Genomic DNA, 6,128 nt, shown 5'->3' with positions numbered 1-6,128 from the left:
CAGTGAAGCAACGTCCTCCACAACTAGACTGAAGAACAAAAAGGACAGCAACTTGTCTGTTCCCCTCCCCCAATTCCCCAATAAAATCTTTAAAAATAATAATAATGAGAGTCCCTATCACCAAAGACTTTACAGTCCAGTGGAAGAAACAAAGAGACAATTACAAAATACGTGAAAATTTAGGTATGCTTGCAACTTATTTGCAAAAAGGTTCAGAAAAAATAGTAATCTGTGTATGTGTAGAGAGAGAGGGAGAATAATAAGGTAAATATAGCAAAATGTTTACAACTGGTAAATCTGGGTGAAGGGTATATAGGAGTTTTTGTAAGTTTCAAGTAATTTTTTAAATATTTTTGTTGGGGACCCAAAATATTAATACTTGACATGTACCATGTACCACTACAATGATAGGAAAAAAGTTAAAGGAAGATAAGCTATAAGTCAAATCTGCTCAAGACAACGACCCAAATAACTAATCATCCAGAGTACCATAGCTACTCATTAGGACAGAGGGGTTTATTTTTTACTACCTACCTAAATATTAAGGAGACACCTTTATAGTTTACAGATGTGACAGCACTTTGAAAGTATTACATGCTAGGCAAATGCAAGGCTTTAACAGTCATCAGGAAAATGTAATTTCTGTGAGGTATGGAGACAATGTCTCAGTGAATGCTATTCTCAGAGAATGAGTAGTAAACATTTTAACACCTTTATTAAGGTATAATTTACACACTATAAAATGAGCATTCAACTTTTACTGAAAGATCTTAAGGGTATTTCCTTAGGAAGAGCCAAGGTTCAAAGGTTTTTCTTTAAATCTTACAATTCTTAAATTACTATTTAAACTGTAGCTCCTGTCAATCCTATCAGCAGAAACTAACTAGGAAGGGATGAAATAGCTAGATTTCGGACTGTTTTAAATCATTTTTCTCAAAGTTGGTTAGCTTCATTAAAGGGTAAGGAGGGGTGGTAGAAGAGGGTAAACGAGGTCAAATATATGGTGATGGAAGAACTGACTTTGGGTGGTGAACACACAATGTAATATATAGATGATATATTACAGAAATGTACACTTGAAACCTATGTAATTTTACTAACCATTGTCACCCTAATAAATTTTAATTAAAAAAAAGAAAAAGAATATTACAAATGGACGATTATAAGACAATTCAAAATAGAAAACAAAAAACATGAATTTCACTAATAAAAACAATGCAAATCATTTTTCAAAATTATCTCAGCAAAGTTTTATTTTTATAATACTAGTGCTGTTAAAGGTTATGATGAAATATGCATCTTAGTAAATCATTGATGGGAATGTGAACTGTTTTAACCATTGGAAAAGCAACTTGACAATGTATGGGGAGCTTTATTACTCTTACTATTGGATACAGAAATTACAGTTCTGGGAATTAGAATTTAATATAACGCTGTATATACACAAAGATGTTCTTTGCAATAAAACACTAGAAACAGCCCAAATGTCCAAAACAAGGGTAATGAATAAGGAAAATATCTAGTTGATGAAATACTGTATGAGGTATGATAAAAAAATATGGTGAATGTTAAAATTTTTTTAAATTGTTACAGTAAAAGACACATTGCTATTAATCCCCCTTAAAATACTCCCCCTCACTTCGAACACACCTATCCCATCATTCTTGCCACTTTTTGAAGCAGTTCTAGAAGTCCTCTTTTGTGAGAGTCTTTAGTTGCACTGTCGTGGCAGCCTTGTGAATCAATTCAAAACGTTTACCGTTCATGGTCATTTTGACTTTGAATAAGAACCAGGAGTTGCACGGTGCCAGATCTGCTGAATAAGGTGCATGAGGACACACCGTAATGTTTTGTTTTTGTTTTGTTTTTTCAAGATTTTTATTGGAAAATTGGGGGAGGGGAACAGCATTGGGGAATGGGGAAAGGGGAACAGACAAGTTGTTGTCCTTTTGTTCTTCAGTCTAGTTGTGGAGGATGTCGCTTCACTGGCCCATGTTGGTATTATCATTGCGCTCTTCCCAGGTGAGGCAGATCGGTCGCAGGTCACTGGACGGCCACTCACAGCAGTTCTTGGCAGCTCATGCCTGCTGCTGGCCAGCCCCACTGCAGCCTATGCTGTCACCAGTGACTCACAGCAGCACAGCTCCAGGTCGAGCTGTTGTTCATCATCTTAGTTGTAGAAGGCGCAGTGTCACTTGTCCTCATATAGGATCCGAACTGGGGCCCTGCTGCTCAGAGCTGGTGTCCCAAGCCAACTCCTAACCAACATGGCACTTGGCCGGCCCTGTAATGTTTTTATTTGACAGAAACTGCCGTATCAGATTGATATGTGACACAGAGCGTTGTCATGATGATGAAGTAAAGACACTCACGAAAGAGGACTTCCAGAACTGCTTCAGAAAGTGGCAAGAACTATGGGTTAAGTGTGTTCCCCTCCCCCAGTTCCCCAATAAAATCTTATTTGGTTTTTTTTTTAAAGATTTTATTGGGTAACTGGAGGAGGGGAACAGCGTTGGGGAACCGGGGAAGGGGAACAGACAAGTTGCTGTCCTTTGGTTCTTCAGTCTAGTTATGGAGGACATCGCTTCACTGGCCCATGTTGGTATTACCATTCCATTCTTCCCAGGTGAGGAAGTCGCTTGCCGGCCACTGGACGGCCAGTCACCGCGGCTCTTGGCAGCTCACAAAAGCACACACCTGCTGCCAGCCACTCATTAGCTCATGGCAGCACACTGCAGCCTATGCCGTCACCAGTGACTCATAGCAGCCCAGCTCCAGGTCGAGCTGTTGTTCACCATCTTAGCTGTAGAGGGCGCAGCGTCACTGGCCCTAATGTGGGATCTGAACCAGGACAATGCTGCTCAGAGCTGGCGTCCCAAGCCAGCTCTTAACCAATGTGCCACTTGGTCAGCCCCCCATATCTATCTTTGATAAGTTTGCCGCAATGTTTCTCTTAATATTTAAACATATGTAAATGATTTTATTTGACAAATATTTGTTAAATATTTAGTAAATGGCATTTTTATAATAAAAAAATTTTAAAGGAGAAAAAATCACCATCACCAAACTTCTACTGATGTGCTATTATATGACCATGTACAAAAAGCTCTGCTTCTTAATTTTATATTTTAATTAATTTCTTTAAACTTCAACACCTAAAACTATTTTTATTTTGGTCAAGCACCTACCATTTACAGACTAAGTGTTTGACATTCTATTGGGTTGTCGGAAAAGTCATGGCGCATTTTTGCAACGAAAAACATAGAAAAAATACGTCATGACTTTTCCAACAACCCAATATATAATAGTGGTTATTTTTCTTGAATGCAAAAGCCAATATTCATCTTGTTTGCTATTTTCAAATTTACTTAATTTTGTTGTTTGTAAAACAAAATACATGAATTGGATTAATGTTCCCAAATCAGAGCACTTCACTTAAAACACTTTCCCTTTTTATTGTGATAACATGACTGATTCCTAGTTGGCAATATTCCTGCTTCTGGTTCAAAAGATTCCAGTAGACCAAGACCTAGGGAACAATCTGAAATGCAGCTGTAAAGATCTCTGAGGAAAAACTATGCACAAATTCACTTCTCTTTCATCTAGCTAGATGTACAGTGAAAATTACAGAGATCTTGTTTTGTTTGTTTGCTTGTTTGTGAAAAATAAACATAGCCAATTCAGTATAATTTCTGCACAAAAGCTAGTGACCTTGAGTAGACAGAAAAACTACATGAAAACACTTCCTGCTTTCAGTGTAGTGTTTAATCAACAAATCAAATGAAATAATCCAAAACTGAAGTATGGACTGATAAAATCTGTTGACAGAGAGAGAATTCTTGAGAAGTGCTCCGTTTCAATTAAAAATACATATATTTTTTTATTTTTAAACTTTTTACTTGCAAATAATTTAAAACTTATACAACAGCTATAAGAAAAAGAACAGTACAAAGAATACCCATATACCTTTACCCAGATTCACTTATCGTTACCATTTAACCCCATTTGCTTTATCATTCCCTTTCACACACGCAAGCGCACACACATACACTTGTGCATAAACACGCTCATGCACATAATCTTGTTTTGAACCATATCAAGAATAGTTATATATATTCTCTTATTTAACCACATTACTGTTATCAGCTTCAGTAAATTTAATATTAATTCTTTAATCGTCTATTTTGTCAATTAGCCTAACAATGTCCTTTATCACATTTTTTGTATCCAGTCTAGGAGAGTTAGGTACTGCTTAGCTGTCAAGTATTTCCACCCTCCTTTAATCTAGATCTTTCCCACAGTCTCTTTTTCTTATATGACATTGATATTTTTGAAGAATACAAATCCTCTTTATGTACTAGAACATTCCTAATTTACAATTTGTCTCATGTTCCCTCATGATTAGATTCAGGATATGCATTCCTGGCTAAAATACAGTACTACACCAATAATACTGTGTCTTCCTCAGGGTATCATGGATGTACATCTGCCCACCATTAGTAATGTTAACCCTGAAGAACACCTGGTGAAGGTGTTACCCAATTTCCTCACTTTATAATTACTAATTTTTCCCTTGCAATATGTGGAAGACACTTTAGAACAATGCAAATATCCTGAGGCTCCTTACTGAGACTGAACCAGATTTAGGATACTTTAATGATTCTTGCCTGATCCAATCCTAATAATGATGGTTTCAGAATAATAAGTTTCCAACTGCTGCACTCCTACATTTACCAGTTGGCACTTGGCCTTCTACTATAAACAAGTGCTCTCTCTCTTCTCCCTTCTCAGCTATCAGTACAGACTCATGAATTCATTTTCCCTCCAATCGTTTACAAATTATTATTGTATTTTTTTAGTACTCAAATTGTCTTGAATTAGCCAGTGAGAGTTTGTTCAAGCTGGCTCCTATGTCCTAGTGACAAGTTACCATCCTATTCGGGAGCAGTTTTTTCCTTACTTTCTAGTGTTACGAGATGTTTCAGTCTTATCTTGAATCTATCCTGCTCCAGTCCAAAAATAAGTCATTTTTCCAAGGAGTCCAAATTCTTTTTGAGTGGGGAGTGGTATCAGAGACTAAATCTGGATGTTATGTATGCTCATTGCTACTGAGGTGGTTTTGCTTCTTGTCCTTCTCAACAAAAAGAGCTAAGAATATATGTAGGTATATTTCACATGTATATAAATGTATACACATACAAATATGTATATACACATAACACATACATATGTATATTTTGAAAGTCATAAGTCCATACCGATACCTTGAAGTACAATCTATTCACATGAGATTCTCTTGCCTTCCCCCTACCATAATTGTGTTCCTATTCCTTCAGTATGAATACTGGTTCCCAAGATCATCAACACATATACTCATTTTCTTAATCCTATAATACAATACTCCTATAGTTGTTTCAGAATTTCTTTGTCTACATTACTAAAAAGCAAACCTTCTAAAAAGAGTACATTATTTGTTTGCAATTCTCCCCCATCTCTTACATCCCATCTCACTCAAAAGAGTATATATAATCAAATACGTACTATGTTTGTAAAACCCTTAGATTAGTTATTTCTTTTTCCCTTAAGTGTGATTATGATACTTATGTGAAATACAATTGGACTCATTTGTTTCAGTTTGATTTTAGTTTGGGGTTTTTTCCCCCTTCTCATCCTTATTTATTTAATTTTACTTTCTACATGTGTCTAACAGTATCATGATTCCAAAAGTCAAAACTACATACAAAAGGGGACTGTTGCTCCTTCCTGTATCCTTTCCACTCCATTCCTTCTCCATTCCCTCCATCTCTTATAAGGAACCAACTTCATTATTTTCTGATTTATACTTTCTTTGATTTTTTGAGATAAGCTTCCTTACACAAAAAAATAGCACACTAGGGCCGGCAGAGTGGCGCAATGGTTAAGAACTGGCTTGGGACGCCAGAGGGCCCCAGTTCGGATCCCACATATGAGGGCCAGTGACACTGCCCTCTTCAGCTAAGATGCTGAAAAACAGCTCAACCTGGAGCTGGGCTGCTGGGAGTAGCCGGCGACAGCGTAGGCTGCAGCCCCTGTGGCAGTGGGTTGCCATGGGCTACCGTGTGTAGCCAGCAGCCAGCGTGAGTGGCCAG

At 37.2% G+C, this 6,128-nt stretch overlaps 1 protein-coding gene across 1 annotated transcript in view; it reads right to left on the bottom strand.

Moving 5' to 3' along the window:
• BMPR2 (bone morphogenetic protein receptor type 2) overlaps positions 1 to 6,128 on the bottom strand; it is a 149,575-nt gene that overhangs the window by 64,966 nt on the left and 78,481 nt on the right. The window lies entirely within an intron of this gene.

This window comes from Hipposideros armiger, unplaced genomic scaffold (assembly GCF_001890085.2).
Source record: "Hipposideros armiger isolate ML-2016 unplaced genomic scaffold, ASM189008v1 scaffold_23, whole genome shotgun sequence".
NCBI lineage: Eukaryota > Metazoa > Chordata > Mammalia > Chiroptera > Hipposideridae > Hipposideros > Hipposideros armiger.
Note: the sequence above shows the minus strand (reverse complement) of the source record. Positions and strands in the feature narration are given on the sequence as shown.